The sequence below is a fragment of the Nycticebus coucang genome, chromosome 10 (assembly GCF_027406575.1).
Source record: "Nycticebus coucang isolate mNycCou1 chromosome 10, mNycCou1.pri, whole genome shotgun sequence".
NCBI lineage: Eukaryota > Metazoa > Chordata > Mammalia > Primates > Lorisidae > Nycticebus > Nycticebus coucang.
In genome coordinates, this window is record NC_069789.1 from 63,045,207 (window position 1) to 63,068,595 (window position 23,389).

Here is a 23,389-nt window from a genome sequence, read left to right on the forward strand (position 1 = left end):
AGCCGCCTGCAAACCAGAGGGACCTCAGAGGAACCTGATCTTGACTTCCAGCTTCCAGACTCTGGGAGAACACATTTCTGTTGTGTAAGCCGTTCAGTCTGTGGTACTTTAATTTGGCAACTCTAGCACACTAATATAATCATCCAACTGGCAAAAAAAAAAATTAGTCTGGCAAAGGGAAAATGACAAAAAGCAAGGTAAACAAAAGGGAAAATTAAAGATAATTATTTTATCTTGGAAATTGATTATATGCCTTTCAACTATTTTATATCATTGGTCTTTCAAAAGACAATGGGAATAATATGGTAGAAATGGACAAAAGGAGCTTTCCTCAATTTGATAGTTTTTATGCCTATATAATTGGTGTGTGCCTGTTGCTTAAGTTGAAAACAAATTCTCTTGCTTTCATAGTTTACTGAGGCAAGTTAGAAGTGCAGATGACTAAAACAGTAACCTTACTAGTGTCTCTGAGCATTCCTTGGGCTCATTTTTATCACCTGGAGGTGGGCTGTATGTGGAGAACAAGCCCAAATCCAGTGTCTAGTAAACATTATCAAGCTTCACTGAACATGTGGTTTTATAAGACAGAACATACTCAATAAACAGTAAAGAAACCATACTGAATTGGCTAGTATTGTTTTATTGTACCCATTATATAAAACGGCATGCATTCACTTCATCTACTTCAGAACTGTATTGTCCAATATAGAAACCACTAGCCAGATGTGGTTATTTAAATTTAAATAAATTGCAATAAATAAATCTCAATTTAAGTAAATTTTATTTTACTTAAATTTAATTAAATTAAAGCTTCAGTTCCTCAGTCACCATAGCCATGCTTCAGATGAATAATAGCCACACTGGCCAGTGGCTACCATATTGAACAGCAAAGACACAGGACATTTCCCCCATCCCAGAAAACTTTACCAGATAGTACTGATTTATAATATTAAGTCTGGCCAATGGGACAGATATAGAAAGCCTTACCCACTTCAACATTTTAATTCCCTGTATAACTTGTAATTATTTTGTAGTTTTTTTGGCTCTGTTTCAGGGAACACATGATTTCTCTTAGCGTTAGTTTAAAATGGTTTTAATTTATAAAAAAAATGATACATCAGCAACTTCCTCATGAAAGCAAAAGTAGTCAGGAGGGGCTCAGGTGGTGTTTCAGGTGGGTTCAGGTCATTTTCCAGTGTGTTTGGAGAAACAGAGGATGTGGCCCACTGTAACACAGCAACTGCCTGTCCAGCCCAGCATCCTGCCCCCCAACCGTGGCAAAGACCAAAGCATCAAAGAAAGGCACAGATTCCTCACAGCACACTTAATTGTGCAATCCTACACCCGGAAAATGTTTTCTCTCACCCAGACTGGTAATCAGCTTATGCCCTAAAGCATGAGAAAGGGTCATTAATTATACAGTGAACTGGGTTTTATAAGAATCACTTCAGCATGGAAAACAGAATGCCAACTGGCTTTAACTAATGTATTTCTATGTCTCGCCCATAGAAGTGGAACACATAAGGTTTTATGCCATTTCTTATTTTAAGAAAGAAAAAAAATAGTGACCCCTAACTAAGAATATTGTGGGCAGACTGTATAGAGAGTTAGAGTAGAAATGTAATAGCTCAGAGTAGAAGGTATATGCCTGTATATGCCTTGCTAGGGGTCCATTATTCTCTGCCTTCTCTTTTAACTGCAAAATACATAAAAGGTGTTAGAACTTGGAGGGCTTTTTTATTGTTTTGTTTTAAAGCTCTAAGAATGGCCTATGGAGATTTAATCCTCTTTACCCCATCTGAGTCAGGAGGAAGAAAGGCAGAAAGAGAAAGATTGTTTTCTTTTCCTTAGCATGAACTACCCCCAAAGCTGGAGTGAGTGGCTGCCACATTGGTGGACATTGACTTTGTGGCCCACATTTAATACTAGACACTCAGGAATGTCAGGGGAGGGGGAGAGTAGTCATCCTATGAAGGGCAGGGAAAATGTGGTTGATGTCAGCATATTCACAGAATCTGCAGAAAGGCTGGGCCAGGCCTGGCCTAAAGGGAGAAGTGGATGGATGTTGTCTTTGTCAAAGCTTCTATTTTAGGAGCTACCAGAGCCTCTAGTGGTGTCTCCTGGCTGTGAAGGCCAGGCCCCCACACTGTGCTTACTTTAGAGTGAGCACTTTGGCCTGTGAGTTACAGGTATTGAGATGTCATGCTGCCTCTGTTTCAATTAGCTGGCAAATTATTTAGCCTCCCTCAGTTTCCCCTATTTCTTCATCCATAAAATCAACATAAGAAAATATGTCCCACCATGTTGCCATGATGAAAAATGAAATAATATTAATAAAAACTCCCTTGAATGGTGACACATTGTAGGCTCTAACTCAGTGGTAACCCTGATGGCTGTTGTCTATGCTGGGTAGTGCCACAGGGTCTCAGAGTCTTACCTACATCCAAGCCAAATACAGCTTCATATCATACCCATTTACTTAGGACTTTACCCTCAGCTCTCTGAGATGACAACTGGGAAGGATAAAGATTATTTTGTGTGTGTGTGTGTGTCAAAATATTAAATGCTTAGATTTTTCCATTCAGGGCTTTTCCTCTGTACTCTCAAAGGAAAGGTCTGCTGTTTCCATACCAATGTCTTCATTTTGTGCTTTTGTGATACAACATTAAATTTAAGAAGAGGTCAAAAGCAGACTCCAAATAGTGGTAATTAGAAGTAAAAGGAAATACTTAGAAAGGCAGGAGTCATGGGCCAGCCTTGGGAAGATTTTAAAGGCAAAGGTAAGGAACATCTGTGGATACAAAAGAAAGAGATATCAGGGGAAGGGAAGATTTTAAAGAAATATTGCAGTAAGTAAATACTTAGAAATGTAAGAAAAAAATCTTTGCATTTTGAACTTACTGGTCAGTTTGCTGAAGTGTGTGCTTTTTGGTACACCACCACACTGATATAAAACACCATCCTCATGTCTTTAGTGGGAGTGGCAACCTAGAAAATTCTTCTTCACTAATGCATGCCAATGTGTTTATTGGAAAATGTGCTCAGTGCTTGTTGAAGACCTCTCACCTCACCTGCGGTTTCATATATTGTTTTAGATGGAAGGCTTTAATATATAATGCTCTAGCGACTTTACTGGAAACTATTAATATTAATATTTGACCAGGAAAAATATAAAAGCAATTTTTGCCGAATCTGAGTCCTCATGGCGTACCTCAAGTATAACTGTGGGGCTAGCTTTCTATTATTGTGTATTACTTGGGGGAGATAGGAAGGCTTGGGTCTGGACACTTTTAAAGGTGGGGGATTTTATTAGGAGACATGAATAGCTTGAGTGGAAAGCTGCATGTTGCTAATGCTGCTGCTTTCAGGCTGGACCTGAAAATGCAATCCTGTATGAGAATATCCTTTCCTACTCTTTCAACACCACTTGCCTACTTTTCAGGTTGCAGGCTGGGGTGCAGACCTTGACATTACGGCTTGCACTCAGTTTATGAGATCACACTGTTAGTCCTTCCAGTCATTTAAAATCACAGGAAAATGATAAAGATGGTTTTTAAAATCCCAAGTGAGGTCATGTTAAAATACCTACAAGGCCTTACCCACTAAAAATACTGTGGTAGTCCCCATATCATGTGCAATTTAAAGCAAAAAGAATTCTAAAAAGAGACTAAGGTAGTTCTATAGAGTTCCACCTTTAAAAAATGATTACGTTGATACTTCTAATTGAAATATCAAAAATATTTCTTCAAAAATAGTTTGGGGGTCTCTATGTTGGGCTCAAAACAGGTTTAGGCTAGCCACTGGATAATTTCTTAATGACATGTGGTTTGAGAAAGTACGAAGGATGAAACCCATTTTGCTGAAACAAGGTACCATGGCTAGTATAACATGTGAGATGGAGCCCCAGATTACAATGTGTAACAACCAGTTAGAAGTCATGATAATTTCTAAACAACCCAGATAATCTAGCCTGTTTGTTACAATATTTTGTCTCTCTCAGTACCAACAGACTTTTTTTTAAAGCCACGTTCCAAGCCAATTTCCCCTTATAAGTATTTTAGAAAGTATCCACCATGATGTTATTAAAAAAAAAAAATCTTTTTTTTTTTTTTTTGTGTTTTTTGGCCGGGGATAGGTTTGAACCCGCCACCTCCGGCATATGGGACCGGCGCCCTACTCCTTGAGCCACAGGCGCCGCCCCCCCCCCCAAAAAAATCTTAAAACCATTTATATTTTTCATTTTTCTCCAAGTTATATTCCCTGAGTCCATCTTTATTACTGATATTATTACTATGATAAAAGTAATAATATCATAAATAACACTTGCATTGTATTTTATAATTTACAAAAAAAAATGTGATTCTTTTTTTTTTATTTGAATCTCATACCAGTCATGAGATGTAACCGGAGAGTCCTATTGAAGAGTTAATGAGCAAACTTCCTTCACATTTTAACAGGGTCTTTTCTGGAGATAGAATTTCTTGACACCAGAGATCAAAGTGCTGTTACTAGCTTATTCTTTTTACAAGGGGTGAAGGAGAGCCCTCATTGGCACAATAAAGAACACACTATAAAAGTGCACCAATATTCCTTTTCATGGAGTCCTTATCCTTTAAGGCCCAGGGTAATTGTTACCTCCTTGTAAAGCCTGAAACAAAGTTTATTGAGGAAGAGAAAGATAGGTGTACAGAGCAAGAAAGTTTACAAAGCAGAGTACCTTTGCTACAGACAGTGATCAGGACTCCATTGCCAAGGCAAGTACGCAAAGAGGCAGAGAAGCATGGGTTATGGCCAGTGGTTCTCTTTTATACCACCTGAGTCAGGCCTACCTCATGGTTCAGAGGTCACTTGGAACCAGAGTCTTACTGTGCATGTGGACCTCCCCTGACCCTCTCTGAGAGCCACCTGGGGAGGAGGGCATACCCAGCCAATCTACCAATCAGAACCTAGTGCACAGACTGCAAAAGGATATAGAAGAATTTATTTCTTACCCAGTAACAGGTACAACAGGCCACCTGACTTAAAGTGACCTAGAACAGCCTTAAGACTAATTATCATGCAGAAAACATTTATCAACTGATCCATGAAGTAAAGGAGTAAAGTCATAATAAATAAATGATTGGGATCAAGTATATGATTTGAAGATAGTTCACCAAATCAAGATTTCTAAATTTAGCAAAGCTGTTATATGCTGGAGAATGAAGTGGAGCTTTCAAAATTTTAACTTTGAAATGCTTCAAAAAATGAGCAACGGTCTTAAGAGATTTCAGGTATGCCAAAAGTGATTAGAATAATAGTAGTGTCTAATAGTCCCTGGGAGGTCACCTTACAATCCTATCCTCCTAAACCAAGAAATAAATTCGTAAGAAATTGAATGCATTCTAGTAAATTTTAAGGGCTTGTAAAACTTCTCTAAGGCAGTAGTAGCTTGTAAGCAAGGCTTCTGGCAACATTCTACCCATTTCTGAAGCATTCAATTCTGAAAAAAAGAACGCAAATGTGAAATGCTTCTTCTGATCCTGGCTGCTGAAACATAGCAGTTACCGTTAGTGCTGATAAGCTGCATGTCAGCACTCCTACTCCACGTTATAGAAAAGCTGCAGATTTCCTTCACTTATTAACACAAGAGCTAGTAGAAGGCTTCAACAGTGACATTTTAGACAGACTTTCTGAATCTCTAAACACGTAATCAGCAGAGTTCTTTGGGGAAAGCCAGTTGAAGTTCATACTTCACACCTTGGTACATTAATAACATTAATTTCACTCAGCCTTTATAATCAAAGATTTCCACCTACAGACATTTATTTGAGATGTCTGAGAGCCCACACAAGTAGGAAGGTAATAATACTTCTTCTAAAGACGACTGCTCCATGGAGAAGGTGGAGATGAGGAAGAGTAATAATTATACCTGAAATGTTAATAACTGGATATCTTTTCTGAACCTTTGCAAGTATTTGGATTTAAAAAGATAACATTGCTAAAAAAAATTTAGAAGAATAAGAGCAGTTTCAATGAAAAACGGGCAATTTTCTTTTTTGTTGTCGATGTTACTGCCTTGTTCCCTTAGTGATTCTTCTCTGGGCGCCTGGTAAACTGAAGGAAACCATTATTATGCAAAGCATTCTGGCACAGAATGGCATTAGGATCTCATATGATAGGGGATTTCTTTAAATAAGAAGAAAGAAAAAAAGAAAAATGAAGCATTCGGTGTTTGGAGTTTTCAGTAAAAATTCATTGCTGTGCTTGCCAATATTATCCTGCAGCTGGGTATATGCTCCTGCTGTCCTGTGAAGGGAAAAATTAAAAATTCATATGGTTTTGCGTTAAGATAATAATTTCAAGTTAGGGAGTAATAGAATAATTTAATAAATTTTAGCATTTCTCTTTTCACAAAGATCAAATAATATTATTCCCAGAGATTGGGGGATATAGGTAGGAAAACATTAAATGCATGGCTTCAAAATTATTGTGAGATAATGGGAATGAAAGAAAAGTAAGCACCACGAGTTTTTAAATGTAATATTAAAAAAATGATGATGACGTTCCATTAACAAAATAATGAACCTACTGGGGATTACAGATCTATAATATTTGTAACATCCTTCTGTAGGTTCTCTCTTGGTCTAAGTGAGAGTTGGTACTTAACATGGAAAGAAAATAGATCTCATATATTTCAAATTTAGATCCTAGACTATCCTCTCTCTCCGGAGGGATTCCTGGAGGGCTATTGGTTAGGACTGCTCTTTCCCCTTTTACCTTCTTTCCCAGCGCAAAGCTATTTCTGCCTCAGTCCTTTGTTTCTATCTTCTTTGTAAGACTGATCATCAATCTGGACAAGGCAGAGGAAATGAATGAATTGAGCTGCTTCACATGTATTCAAGTTTCCAATTCCCAAACATTATATTTCAGGCTAATTAGAGAATGCAGACTGTTTGATGTTATTCCAGTAACATTTATAGTAATATTGAAGAAAAGAATAGAATAGTTATCAGAAGTCTAGAGAAAGAAAAAGACTGTCTTGATAGTTTTTTAAAACACATTTTATTATTGATAATTTTAAAAAATAGAATAATATAAAATTCCTTTGAACCTATTATACAGTTTCAATAATTCTCAGCTCTTGAGGTACTATATACCCCATTGCCTAAAGACATTCCCTTTCTTCCATATATAGATTTTTGAAGCAAATTCCAGATACTGCATGTTTCATCTCTCCATATTTCAGTATATAACTATAAAAGAACTCAGTTCTATAAAAGAACAGCAACTTTTACATTATCCAATATTCAGTAATCATGCACTCTATCCATTTTTCTCATAAGTGCTATAAATATGTTTATTTTATAATTGTTTGATCAGGATACAAAAAGTCCTTATGTGATAATTTTTTAAGTTCCTTTAAATCTTTCATTTCTTTCTCTAGCTTTTCTCTTTCTCCATTCCTTTTTACTTATGTTTTCTATTGTTATTGAAAAAAAACAAGTTTTTTTTATGTCTTTGAATAGGTTTCTCTGTCCTCAATATATCCTGGATACTAGTAGTTAAATCTAGAGTTATGATCAGATTTCAGTTCAAATATTTTTTTCCAAGACTATTTAATAGATGGTGATATGTTCTACTAGAAGGCAGAAAAACAGGTCTGGTTTTCTCTCTTTTTATGATATAAGCAGACATTGATTAGAATGCTTAGATCAGGTAATTCAGAAGGGGACCATGATGTTGAAATTCTAATTGTCCTTCTTTTTTCATTTATTAGCTGAAATACTATAGACAGTGAACTTGCTCAGACATGGTATTAGACCACCCAAGGGTATATTAATACAGGAAAGAAAGGATAAATGTTTAATTCTTTCTACTTACCTTTAAAATGAGAAGGTATATTCTGGCATATTTTGATAATGACCCATCAGGTCTTTCTTTTGGTATTATAGTAAACTAATGGATGTAAACTTGTTCAATATGTTTTCATATATCATAACTATTATTTTCATTGATGATCAAATTAAGACATTTTAGCCATCGAGAACTACTTTAATTTGGATCCTAATATTTTTTGAAACTACTAGAATGATTTTGGATATATTCATGGCATCTTGTCTTAAAAAATACTTCAAGAAAATTATCTGTTTCCTTTCCAAACCTGGGCATTCTTTTTTCTAAGTATTTCTGGAAATGATACTTGGAGACCATGGCCTGGGTTCTAGGTATTAGTTGTATGAATTGGTCATTTTTTTTAGAGAAGTTCTGTTCAAGTTGAGGTGATATCCCTCTGAAAGGAGTATGTCAGAATCTTTGGTGATACTTGGGGAATTTTCATTTATAATATCCTCCCGTAGAACTTCTATTCCTCAGAGGCATTCTTCTTCCCCTTCAGGGATTTCTTTGATTCATACATTTAAATGGTTCGTGAAGTTCCATAGTTCCTTGAGCAAACATTCTGCTTTCTCTTCTTTTCCGCCTCTTTAACTGCCTGTGTTAGTTCAAGAGCTTTATCTGCTAGCTCTGAAATTCTTTCTTGTCCAAGGTCTAATCTGTTATTGATACCTTCTACTGAATCTTTAAGTTTCCTGATTGACTGCTTCAGTTCCTTAAGCTCTGCTATATCCTTTCTATATTCTTCATATCTTTCAACCCTTATTTGGTTCAGTTTTTGATTTCCTTTTTGTTGTTTTCCACTTTCTTAGCAATTTCCTTCATTGTTTTTACCATCTATATTTTAAATTCCATTTCTGTCATTCCATTATTTCTTTATAAGTGGAATCCTCTATAGTAGCTACCTTTGGGTGGCGGGGGGTTAGGGGGAGTGTTGTTCTGTCCTGGTTTTTCTGCTAGTTTGTCTTCATAAGTGTTTTCTTCTTGTCCTCTTTCTTCCCTTAGTTTTTCCTTTTACTTCCTCCTTCTCTTTGAATTACCTTGTCTGAGTGCTTAGGTGTGGAAGTGTCCTTTTGGTATAGGAACAAGAGGAAGAGAAGAGTGAAGAGCAAGAAGGAATAAAAGATAGAAAAAGAGAAAAGAAAAGTGGGGGGTTAAAAGGAAAGATTGGCCAAAATAAGAGAGGAACAGAAAGAAAGAAATAGGAGTAATAGTGGTGTTCAACAGGGCGCTTTGACCCACATCCATAATTCCCAGTTTCTGGGGCACTGGAATGGGTGTGTCTCTTGAGGTCAGAAGCTCCTTACTATCCTGAGCAAAAATAAGACCCCACCTCCACCAAATAGATAAGAAAAAAACCAGCAGTATGTAGCAGTGGGGACTTACCAATAGCATCCTTCCACAGGCCAAACTAGACGGACCAGGGGATCAAGGTCACCTTGAGCCAGGCCAATGCTGTGGCACCCCAGCCCAGGCCTCAGAGTGAGGCTTTATCCCATAAATGGAATACAGATTGACAAAGCATAAAACATATCAGAAAAAAGATAAAATAATAATAATAAAAATACATTAAAAAATTGAAGATAAAATTATATAAGATAAAAGGGGGTTATATCTTGTTATTTAAGAAATTTATGTGGTAAAGATAAAGTAGAAAAATCTTTATGAAAAGAGAGAGAAAAGAAGAGAAATGGAAAGGGAAGAAAGAATAAAAGGCATAGACAAACCATAGCAAAAATGGAGCCCTAATTATTGAAGAAAGTAAAAATGGAAAAATAAAAATACAGAAAAACAAAACAAACAAAAAATCTTAAGGGAGAAAATTGGAAAAAGAAAAGAATAACAGGAGCAGCAAAACTGTAGCAAAAATAGAGCCCTTACTATTGAAGAAAGAAACAATGAAAAATGATAAATATGAAAGGAAAAAAAAGAAAAATCTATCAGATAAAAATTTAAAAAGGAGAAAATAACATTGCCATATATTGTCTGGACAACGGGTGATGTTCTGTGGTATGAGATGCTAATCAAAACATTGATATGGCTATATAAGATGGGGGCTGGATGCCACAATCTTGTTAAGGAGCCCTGGTCCTGTCTTCCTGATTACTTTGTCCTCAATCTCTGCAGGATTCAGAGCCTGAAGCTCTTATCAGACTACTTAATAGACATGCCTCAACCTTTCCAAACAGCATCCCTTGGTCATGCAGTGGCTTTCCCAGGAAAGCACATTTTACTCACTTTTTTACACATCCTATGGGTGGCTGCCCAGCTTAGCAGGTGCTCCATAACCAGCATCACACTGGGATTCTGAGGGCTGTTTCTCATTGTAGCTTTGCCACAATGGCTGTGCCTGGCTAGCAACCTAATGATTATAAGAGCTTTGCTCTGCCCAGTGGCTCAATCCCATTCCCTGCTTTCTGTTCTAGATCACTTGCTTCCCCAAACTCTCTGAAAGTAACTCCAGCAAGTGTGGTGCCACCAAACTGGCCAGCCTCTGTCCCTATGCAAGTACTCACTTTCTGTTCAGTTCTCCACTGCTCCAGACCTCTTGGTTGGCTCCTGAAGTCTGCTGCTGCCTCTCTATGCCCCTTAAGCAATGTTTCTGGGCAGGGACCCCAGTCAGAGGTGGTTGAAAACCTTTCTCCCCAATCTCACCACCAGTGGCTGCACAGGAGATGTCTCTAGTCTGCCATCTTGCTCCATTTTCAACTACCCCTTGCTGTGTCTGCCTTCTAGTGGTTATTTTGTTTATAGAGCTAGATACAGATTCTTATTTTTTAAGGTAAAATATATCATAACTTATACTGATACTTTCTAATTAAATTCAGGTTTTTATATTTACATCTTTTTTCTCCCATATTAATAAGCTTTGTTTTTAAGGAGACAACAATCTCTACCTTATTTCTCTCTATATATTTTTGTTCTCTAAAGCTTATTTTCTAGAAGATTCTTCAGGAAAGATTTAAGGATAGTCACCATAGACCTACATGTTAACAATTTGTTGATGACTGGATGTACAATCTTCATCTCACACTTTTGTTTTGGTGTCTTAAAAATGTTTTTTCATCACCTTCTGGCATTGCTGACATTCAATAGCATGTCATTGAAAAGTCTAACTGCAAGCTAAATTCCTTTCTTGCTTGAATACCCAAACACATTTTTTTCTTTAAAATCCAGTGCTTGGATTGGTAAGCTCTCACCTAATGTGCACAATGTAAGAGTATGCAGCACACTTGCTGGGTGAAGAACTCAACTATAACTTGAATTTTATCCAACAAACACAATGTAACTTAATCATTTGTACCTTTATATTAATCTGAAATAAAAAAAAATCTTGTGCTTAAATATTTTTTGTTATATTATTATTATTATTATTTTGCCGTTTTTGGCTGGGGCTGGGTTTGAACCTGCCACCTCCAGCATATGGGGCTGGCACCCTACCCCTTTGAGCCACAGGCGCCAACCTGATATATTCATTTTTTTATTACTGCTATAACAAAATAACACCAACTTAATGACTTAGAACAACACATACTTAGTGTCTTATAGTCCTCCAGGTCAGATGTCCAAAATGGGTCTCACTGGGGTAAATCAGCAGATATATATTCTTTTCTGGAACTTTAGGGAAGACTTTGTTTCTTTGTGTTTTTCAGCTTCTAGAGGCTGTCCACATTCCTTAGTTTATGCACCTGTTACAGTTATACTATCTTCAAAGCCAGCATTACCGTATTCTCACTGATCCTTTTTCAGTGGTCACATTTCCCTCTGACCCCATCCAGGAAACAGTTCTACTTCTTTATGGATTCATGTGATATTTCACCCACATGATATAAGATAAACTCTTTATTTCAAGGTCCTCAACCTTAATCCTAATAGGAGAGTACCTTTGCCATGCAAAGTAGCATAGTCACTTTCTGGGGATTGGGTGCAAACATCTTTCGATAGGAACATTATTCTGCCTACCACAATGGTATTGTTTGTTCTGGATCCATTTTCCAGGAACATAGTAACTCTTTTCAACACAAAGTTTCAAATTTTTATCTTATGTTTGGAACATTTTCTTGAATTACAGATTTTTGCTGTGGTTATTGTTGGCCTATTTCATTGCATTGTTTTCCTTCTTCAGAGACCTCTGTTCTATTGTAACTATTTATTTTGCATATGAACTTAATGACCACCTTGAATATGTTGAAGCTTCTTTACTAGCTTTAATTTGTCAATTTTTTCCCTAATATTTCTTTCTTAATTTCCTATTTATTTTTTATTTATACCTTTTATTTCTCTTTTATTTGCTGTTGTGGTTTAGTCTTTATTTCTGAATTTTTGTTTTTTATTTAAAATTCTTTTCTTGTTTCTATCACCTTGTTTACTTATTCTTAACAGACTTTGTTTTTGGATAGTTTTAAATTAACAGAAAAATTGAATTGATGGGACAGACAGTTACCATGTGCTTCCTGCCCCAACAAATTTCTCCTTTTGTTAACATTGTGTATTGGTGTGACACATCTATTATAACTAATGAACCAATATTGATCCATTGTGATTAACTAATGCTCATAATTTACATTAAGGCTTATTCTGTGTTGTATAGTTCTTTGAGTTTTAATAAGTGTATAACAACATGTGTTCTCCATCATAGTATGATATAAGAGAATTTCATTGACCTAAAAATCCCCTGTACTTTATTTATTCATCTCATCTCCTTCTCCAGGCCTTTGGAAACTACTGATTTCTTTTACTTTATCTATAGTTTTGATTTTTCCAGAATGTTAATTGGAATATGTAGCCTTTGTCAGACGACTTTGTTCATTGAGACAAGAGTTCTCAATGTGCTTTCGTGGCTTAGTAGCACAGTTCTTTTTACTGATGAATAAAATTCCACTGTATAGATGTACCACAGTTTGTACATCCATTCATTATTTGGAGGACCACTTGTCACTTTCAGTTTGGGGAAGTTATGAATAGGGGTGTTATAAACATTTATGTGCAGGCTTTTTTGTGGATATCTTCTACAACTCATTTGAGTAAATACCTAGGACTGCAATTGTATATTGTATAGTAATACCATGTTTACCTTTCTAAGATACTGTCAAATAATATTCCAAAGTTTGGGTACCATTCTGTATTCCTAGCATCAATGAAGAGATTTCCTGTTGCTCTTCATCATCATTGGTCATCATTTTATTATTATTATTATTTTAGCCATTTTAAAAGGTGTGTAGAAATGCCTTATTGTTGTTCTAATATGCATTTCTCCAATAGTGTATGATGTTAAGGCTGTTTTCTTATGCATATTTGCCAGCTGTACATCTTTGGTGAAGAATCTAATTCTTTCTATTTTCTTTTTAAATTAAATTATTTGGTTTTTAATTGTTGAGTTTTAAGAACTTTTGTATAATTTTGGATATATATATATTTTTATCATATGTATATGGTGCATTTTCCAAATATTTTTACTCATTCTGTAGCTTGTCTTTTCATTCTTTCAAGAGAATGCTTGATAAAGCTTTTGGCAGAATAGCTATTTTTAATTTTAATAAAATCCAAATTATCAATTTTTTACATTATGTATAGTGCTTTTGGAATTGTACCTAAAAACCAAACCCAAGGTCACTTGGATTGTCTTGTGTGTTCTTTTCTAGTATTTTTATAGTTTTGTGCTTTACATTTAGATCTATGAACTATTATGAATTGTTTTAAAAGGCGTAAAGTGGAAAAAGAGAAAAAGGCAGAGCAAAATGGCAGCCGAGTAACAGCTTCCTTGCATCTGGGCACCGTGAGTCTGGGGATATAGGACTCCAGGCATCTCTGGCTGGTGGGATCTGCCTATCATCACCCCTGAGAGGATACAGGGAGTCAGCGAGAGACTTCTGGACCCCAAGAGGAGGACTAAAACAGTGGAAAACTGGCAAGTGGTTGCGTGTGTTCAATCCATCTAAACCCGCCCGCAACTTCCACAGGCACGAGAACTTAAAGAGCAAGAGGAGGTGAAAGGAAAATTAGGGCAAGGAAACAGATAAAAGAAATCACTCATGAGGAAGAATCAGCAGAAAACTCCAGGCAACATGAAGAACCAGTCCAGAACAACCCCACCAAGGGAGCATGAGGTAGCTACTGCAGAGGATTCCACCTATAAAGAAATGTTAGGAATGACAGAAAGGGAATTTAGAATACACATGCTGAAAACAATGAAAGAAATGATGGAAACAATGAAGGAAACTGCTAATAAAGTGGAAAATAACCAAAAGGAAATTCAAAAACAGAATCAAATAAGAGATGAATGATATGAAGAATATAAAAAGGATATAGCAGAGCTGAAGGAAATGAAACAGTCAATTAGGGAACTTAAAGATGCAATGGAAAGTATCAGCAACAGGTTAGACCATGCAGAAGAAAGAATTTCAGAGGTAGAAGACAAAGTTTTTGAGATAACTCAGATAGTAAAAGAGGCAGAAAAGAAGAGAGAGAAAGCAGAACGTTCACTGTCAGAATTATGGGACTTTATGAAGCGTTCCAACATACGAGTTATAGGAATTCCAGAAGGGGAAGAAGAATGCCCCAGAGGAAGGGAAGCCATACTAGAGAATATTATAAAAGAAAATTTCCCAAATATCACCAAAGATTCTGACACACTGCTTTCAGAGGGATATCGGACCCCAGGTCGCCTCAACTCTAACCGAGCTTCTCCAAGACACATTGTGATGAACCTGTCCAAAGTCAAGACAAAAGAAAAGATTCTGCAAGCTGCCAGGAGTAAGCGCCAGTTGACCTACAGGGGCAAATCCATCAGAGTGACCGCAGACTTCTCTAATGAAACTTTCCAAGCAAGAAGACAAGGGCCATCTACCTTTAATCTACTTAAACAGAACAATTTCCAGCCCAGAATTCTGTACCCTGCTAAGCTAAGCTTAAAAATTGACGGAGAAATCAAATCATTTACGGATATACAAACACTGAGGAAATTCGCCACAACAAGACCAGCGCTACAGGAAATACTTCAACCTGTTCTGCACACTGACCACCACAATGGATCAGCAGCAAAGCAAGAACTCAGAAATTAAAGGACAGAACCTAACCTCCACACTGATGCAAAAGATAAAACTAAGCAATGGACTCTCGCAAAACAAGACGAATAGAATACTACCACACTTATCAATTATCTCAATAAATGTTAATGGCTTGAATTCCCCACTGAAGAGACATAGATTGGCTGACTGGATTAAAAAACACAAGCCATCCATTTGCTGTCTGCAAGAAACACACCTGGCTTCAAAAGACAAATTAAAGCTCCGAGTCAAGGGTTGGAAGACAATTTTTCAGGCAAATCGAATTCAGAAGAAAAGAGGAGTTGCAATCTTATTTTCAGATACATGTGGATTTAAAGCAACTAAAGTCAAAAAAGACAAAGATGGTCACTTTATATTAGTCAAGGGAAAAATACAACAAGAAGACATTTCAATTCTAAATATCTATGCACCCAATTTAAATGCTCCCAGATTCTTGAAACAGACCTTACTCAGTCTGAGCAATATGATATCTGATAATACCATAATAACAGGGGACCTTAACACTCCTCTTACAGAGCTGGACAGATCCTCTAAACAGAAATTAAACAAGGATATAAGAGATTTAAATGAGACCCTAGAACAACTGTGCTTGATAGACGCATATGGAACACTCCATCCCAAAGATAAAGAATATACATTCTTCTCATCGCCCCATGGAACATTCTCCAAAATTGATCATATCCTGGGACACAAAACAAATATCAACAGAATCAAAAGAATTGAAATTTTACCTTGTATCTTCTCAGACCATAAGGCACTAAAGGTGGAACTCAACTCTAACAAAAATGCTCGACCCCACCCAAAGGCATGGAAATTAAACAATCTTCTGTTGAATAACAGATGGGTGCAGGAAGAAATAAAACAGGAAATCATTAACTTCCTTGAGCATAACAACAATGAAGACACAAGCTACCAAAACCTCTGGGATACTGCAAAAGCAGTTTTGAGAAGAAAATTCATCACTTTAGATGCCTACATTCGAAAAACAGAAAGAGAGCACATCAACAATCTCACAAGAGATCTTCTGGAATTGGAAAAAGAAGAACAATCTAAGCCTAAACTCAGTAGAAGAAAAGAAATATCCAAAATCAAATCAGAGATCAATGAAATCAAAAACAAAAGAATCATTCAGAAAATTAATGAAACAAGGAGTTGGTTTTTTGAAAAAGTAAATAAAATAGATAAACCATTGGCCAGACTAACGTGGAATAGAAAAGTAAAATCTCTAGTAACTTCAATCAGAAATGATAAAGGGGAAATAACAACTGATCCCACAGAGATAAAAGAGATCATCTCTGAATACTACCAGAAACTCTATGCCCAGAAGGAATCTTCCCCAACACATTCTATGAAGCAAACATCACCCTGATACCAAAACCAGGAAAAGACCCAAACAAAAATGAGAATTTCAGACCAATCTCACTCATGAATATAGATGCAAAAATTCTCAACAAAATCCTAGCCAATACATTACAGCTTATCATCAAAAAAGTCATTCATCATGATCAAGTAGGCTTCATCCCAGGGATGCAAGGCTGGTTTAACATACGCAAGTCTATAAATGTTATCCACCATATTAACAGAGGCAAAAATAAAGATCACATGATCCTCTCAATAGATGCAGAAAAAGCATTTGATAAAATCCAGCACCCTTTTCTAATTAGAACACTGAAGAGTATAGGCATAGGTGGCACATTTCTAAAACTGATTGAAGCCATCTATGACAAACCCACAGCCAATATTTTACTGAATGGAGTAAAACTGAAAGCTTTTCCTCTTAGAACTGGAACCAGACAAGGTTGTCCTCTGTCACCTTTACTATTCAACGTAGTGCTGGAAGTTGTAGCCAATAGAATTAGGCAAGACAAGGAAATAAAGGGAATCCAAATGGGAGCAGAGGAGGTCAAACTCTCCCTCTTTACTGACGACATGATCTTATACTTAGAGAACCCCAAAGACTCAACCACAAGACTCCTAGAAGTCATCAAAAAATACAGTAATGTTTCAGGATATAAAATCAATGTCCACAAGTCAGTAGCCTTTGTGTACACCAATAACTGTCAAGATGAGAAGCTAATTAAGGACACAACTCCCTTCACCATGGATTCAAAGAAAATGAAATACCTAGGAATATACCTAACGAAGGAGGTGAAGGACCTCTATAAAGAAAACTATGAAATCCTCAGAAAGGAAATAGCAGAGGATATTAACAAATGGAAGAACATACCATGCTCATGGATGGGAAGATCAACATTGTTAAAATGTCTATACTTCCCAAAGCAATCTACCTATTCAATGCCATTCCTATCAAAATACCAACATCCTACTTTCAAGATTTGGAAAAAATGATCTGCGTTTTGTATGGAACCGGAAAAAACCCCGTATAGCTAAGGCAGTTCTCTGTAACAAAAATAACGCTGGGGGCATCAGCATACCAGATTTTAGTCTGTACTACAAAGCCATAGTGGTCAAGACAGCATGGTACTGGCACAAAAACAGAGACATAGACACTTGGAATCGAATTGAAAACCAAGAAATGAAACTAACATTTTACAACCACCTAATCTTTGATAAACCAAACAAGAACATACCTTGGGGGAAAGACTCCCTATTCAATAAATGGTGTGGGGAGAACTGGATGTCTACATGTAAAAGACTGAAACTGGACCCACACCTTTCCCCACTCACAAAAATTGATTCAAGATGGATAAAGGACTTAAATTTAAGGCATGAAACACTAAAAGTCCTCAAAGAAAGCATAGGAAAAACACTGGAAGATATTGGCCTCGGGAAAGACTTCATGAAGAAGACTGCCACGGCAATTGCAACAACAACAAAAATAAACAAATGGGACTTCATTAAACTGAAAAGCTTCTGTACAGCTAAGGAGACAATAACCAAAGCAAAGAGACAACCTACACAATGGGAAAAAGGATATTTGCATATTTTCAATCAGACAAAAGCTTGATAACTAGGATCTATAGAGAACTCAAATTAATACACATGAAAAAAGCCAACAATTCCCTATATCAATGGGCAAGAGACATGAATAGAACTTTCTCTTAAGACTACAGACAAATGGCTAACAAACACATGAAAAAATGTTCATCATCTCTATATATTAGAGAAATGCAAATCAAAACAACCCTGAGATATCATCTAACCCCAGTGAGAATGGCCCACGTCACAAAATCTCAAAACTGCAGATGCTGGCGTGGATGTGGAGAGAAGGTAACACTTTTACACTGCTGGTGGGACTGCAAACTAGTACAACCTTTCTGGAAGGAAGTATGGAGAAACCTCAAAGCACTCAAGCTAGACCTCCCATTTGATCCTGCAATCCCATTACTGGGCATCTACCCAGAAGGAAAAAAAATCCTTTTATCATAAGGACACTTGTACTAGACTGTTTATTACAGCTCAATTTACAATCGCCAAAATGTGGAAACAGCCTAAATGCCCACCAACCCAGGAATGGATTAACAAGCTGTGGTATATGTATACCATGGAATACTATTCAGCCATTAAAAAAAAATGGAGACTTTACATCCTTCGTATTAACCTGGATGGACGTGGAAGACCTTATTCTTAGTAAAGCATCACAAGAATGGAGAAGCATGAATCCTATGTACTCAATTTTGATATGAAGACAATTAAGGACAATTATGGTTATGGGGGGGGAACAGAAAGAGGGGAGGAGGGAGGTGGGTGGGGCCTTGGTGTGTGTCACACTTTATGGGGGCAAGACATGATTGCAAGAGGGACTTTACCTAACAATTGCAATGAGTGTAACCTGGCTTATTGTACCCTGAATGAATCCCTAACAATAAAAAAAAAAAAAAAGAAAGAAAGAAATGAAAAAGAAGAAGAAAAAAAAAAAAAGGTGTAAGGTTTGTGGCTACATTTAGTTTTATTTTTGTAGATGAATGGCCTAGCATTCCAGCGAGATTTGTTTATTTCTTCATTTAGTTTCTTTTGCTCCTCTGCCATAAATCAGTTAACTAAATTTGTACGGGTCTATTTGAGCTCTCTATACTACTTTATTGATCGATTTATTCTCTTGCTTATATCCTGTTGTCCAAATTACTTTAGTTTTTTTTAGCTTTATAGTAAGTCTCAAAGTCAGGTAGGGTCAACCATCCAACTTGTATGACTTCAGCATTTTCTTTTTTTCTTTCTTTCTTTTTTTTTTTTTTTTGGCTTTTCTGACCATTCCATTTTTTCATATAAACTTAGGATGGGCTTAGCAATATCCACCTATAGAATTTTTAATGGAATTTCATTGGATCTATAGATCAATTTGGGAAGAATTGACATTTTAAAAATAATATTTTAAGTCTTCTTATCAATAAACATGGACAATCATTCCATTTGCTTAGAATTTCTTTTATTTTCTTTATTAGAGTTTTGTAGTTTTCTTCATATAGATTGTGTATATGTACTGTTAAATTTCTACCTAAATAGCTTATTATTTCTTGGAGCTAATGTAGATAATACTATGATTTTTGTTTCTAATTTCAATTCTTTATTGCTATGAAATAAGGATATTTAATTTTTGTATATTGACCTTAATCCTGCATTCCTCATGTAATTGTTTATTTGTTCCAGGAGATGTTTTCCTCCTATCCATTTTTTCTCCATTAATTCTCATGTCATCTGCAAAGATAGCTTTATGGCTTTTGCAAGTAGTATGAAGGGTCACCCTTGCCTTGTTCTCAAACTTAGGTAGAAGACCTTTAGTTTCTTACCATTAAGTATAATGTTAAGTGTAGATTTTTTTGTAGATGTTTCTCTCTTTTTTTTTCTTTCCCTTTTTCTTTAATCAAATTGAAGAAGTTCTCTATCCCTAGCTAGTTGAGAGTTTCTATCATAAATGGGGGTTATATTTTATTAAATGCTTTTCTTCATTTATTTGTTGAGATCATATGATTTTTCTCTTTAGCCTATTGATGTGATGAATCACATTAATTGATTTTTGAATTTAAAACCAGCTTTGCATACTTGAAATAAGACTCATTTGGTTGTACTGCATAATTCCTTTTACATACTATTTAATTTATTATTATTTTGATAATGTTTTCATCTATTTTTGTGAGAGATACTGGCCCGTTGTCCTTTCTTTTAATGTCATCATCTGGTTTTGGCATTGTGCTAGTGATGGCTTCATATAATGACTAGGGAATCCATTCCTTCTACTTTCTAAAAGAGATTACAGACAATTGTCATTTCTTTTCTAAATATTATGTAGAATTCACCAGTGAAATTATCTGGTCCTAGTGCTTTTATTTTGAAAGTTTACTAATACCGATTTAATTTCTTTCATAGATAAGGCTTATTCAGATGATGCTTTTCCCCTTTGTGAGTTTGTGTCTTTCAAAAGTTTGGGTCTATTTTACATTATTGAATGTGAGAGCATAGAGTTTTCCATACTATTCCTTTATTATTTTTTAATGTTTGTGAAACCAAGACTGATGTGTCTTGTGTATTTTTTATTTCAGTAATTTGTGTTTTCTATCTTTTTTCTTACTCTGGCTAGAGGTTTATAAATATTCATTTTTTTCAAAGTATCAGCTTTTGGTTTTGTTGATTTTTTCTATTAATTTTTTGTTTTCAATTTTTTTGATTTCTTCTCTTTTTTTATTTGCTTTCTTCTCATTGCTTTAAGTTTCTATTAGTAGTTCCTTAGTTCAACATATTTTTAAAATTTTCTTGAAATTTATTTCACTCGTGTGTTACTAGGAAGTATGTTGTCTAATCTCTACATATTTTAAATTTTACTGCTATGTTTCTGTTATTGTTTTCCAGTTTAATTAGATTGTGGTCTGAGAATATACTTTGCATTATTTCTACTTTAAAAAAATTTTTAAGATGAGTTTAATGACCTACAACATAGTAAATGTTTCATGTGATCTTAAGAAGAATATAGATTCCTTTGTTGGATCTAGTTGTTTGTTGGTGCTGTTAAGATCAACTATGTTCTTATTGGTTTTCTGCTTACTGGATTTATCAAAACTGAAAGAAGGGTTTGAAGATGCTAACTATAATGGTAAATATCAGCCATATTACTTTAAATATTTGTTTTGCTCATTTCTTTCTTTCTTATTCTTGCCATATTCCAATTATGGTAGAACATCTGTATGTTGACCACCCAAGGAACTGTAACAAACTGGTGAACATACAGAGGCGGTCAACATAAGGAACTAGGCCTACTATACTGATAGTTAAATGTGGTGCACATTCAATTTATGAAAATTGGGTCAACTTAAGGAGGTGGTCAACTATGGAGGTTCTACTGTATATGTATGTTACATCCTTTATAATTGTTCTAATGTTCTTGAATGTTATTAAAAATTTATTTCCCGGGTGGTGCCTGTGGCTCAAAGGAGTGGGGCACCGGCCTCATATACCGGAGGTGGCGGGTTCAAACCCAGCCTTGGCCAAAAACTGCAAAGAAAAAAAAAATTATTTCCTTGAGTTTCCTTTGATACTATCTTCAAGCTTGGTGATTCTCTCCTTTGATATGTCTAGTCTACTGGTGAGTCTAGACTAAACTAGACTTCATTTCTATTACAGTATTTTTTTTTATTTGTAGCACTTTCTTTTAATTATGTTTTTATGTTAAGTCTGCTTACATCACCATCTGTTCTTTCATGTTGTCTACTTTTTCTAGCAGAATCCACATTATATTAATCACAGTTATTTTAAATTCTCCTTATGATAATTCCAAAATCTGTATCAAATTTGAGTCTGATTCTGATGTTCCTTGGATCTCTTTAGATTGTGTGTTTTGTGATTTCTGCAGTTTTTAGGTAGAACATTCTGAAAATGTCTGTTGGGTGTGTTTGTTCTAGAGCCATTTAAGTGCAGTGTTTTTTCCTTGATTTTCTGCCTCAATGACCTGTCTTGTTCTTCAGTGAAGTGTTGAAATCCTTACCTTTATTATGTTTCTGTTTATTATATTCCTCAAGCATAGTAGTATTTGTTTTATGAACCTGAAAGCTTTGGTGTTGGGCCCATATACAATTAATTTGTTATGTCTTTTTGTTTAATGAAAATCTTTATAATTATATAATTAACATTGTCTATTTTATATGACATAGAGAATATTTTTTTCACCCCTTTACCTTGAATCTATGCAACTATTTTAAGAGTTAAATGTTATTTTTTGCATACAGTAGATGTTTAGCTTGTATTTTTATTCAATTTATTAATCTGTGTCGCCTAAGTGGGGCATTTAGACTGTTCACATTCAATGTTGTATTGATTAGTGAGGTACTGTTCCAGGCATTGGGTTAATCATTTGCTTTGTATTCTCCTTTGGTTTACTGTTTTATAGAATGGATAAGTTTTTACTTTGTGGTATATTTACATTGGTGCTTATCAATTGTTTCTTCAGTGTTTAGAACATTTTTGAGCATTTCCTAGAGGGTAAAACTAATAGTGACAAATTCCCTAAGAGTTTTTCTTGATTGGTAAAGATTTTATTTTTCCTTTGTTTATGAAACTTAGTGTTTCAGGATATGAAATTCTTGGCTGACAATTATTTGTTTAAGAATCCAAAGATGTGGCTCAGTGAGTAGGGCGCCGGCCCCATATGCCTAGGGTGGCAGGTTCAAACCCAGCCCCAGCCAAACTGCAACAAAAAAATAGCCGGGTGTTGTGACGGGCACCTGTAGTCCCAGCTGCTCGGGAGGCTGAGGCAAGAGAATCGCATAAGCCCAAGAGTTAGAGGTTGCTGTGAGCCGTGTGACGCCACGGCACTCTACCTGAGGGCGGTACAGTGAGACTCTGTCTCTACAAAAAAAAAAAAAAAAAAAAAAAGAATCCAAAGATGAGGCTTGGCACCTGTAGCACAGTGGTTATGGTGCCAGCCACATGCACCAAGGCTGGTGGGTTCAAACCTGGCCAGGGCCAGCTAAACAACAATGACAATTACAACAACAACAAAATAGCTGGGCATTGTGGCAGGCACCTGTAGTCCTAGCTACTTGGGAGGCTCAGGCAAAAGAATCACTGAAGCCCAAGAGTTTGAGGTTGCTGTGAGCTATGACACCACAGCCCCCTACCCAGGGTAACATACTGAGACTCTCTCTCTCTCTCAAAAAAAAAAAAAGAATCCAAGGATAAGATAAACATTCTTGCTGTAAGTTTTCTGCTGAGAAGTCTGCTGTTAGTTGTATTTTCCTTAGTAAATTACTTGATTTATTCATCTTACAGCTTATAGAATTTTCTCCCTTACTTTGACTTTAGCCACACTGGCAATATGTCCTATTTACCATAAAATTTCAGTGAGTTTATTGGCCTTCTTATATCTTGATGTTTAAGTCTCTAGAAAGACAAGGGAAGTTTTCCTCATTATTTCTTTAAATAGATTTTCCATGCTTTTTGCTTTTCCTGTAATTCTTACATTTGGGACTTTTACATAATCCCACATTTCTTGGAGATTTCTT

At 35.9% G+C, this 23,389-nt stretch overlaps 1 pseudogene; it reads right to left on the reverse strand.

The window, feature by feature from the left end:
• LOC128596422 (GTP-binding nuclear protein Ran-like) overlaps window positions 1-11,877 on the reverse strand; it is a 185,079-nt pseudogene extending 173,202 nt beyond the window's left edge.
• Window positions 11,878-23,389: the final 11,512 nt, after the last annotated feature.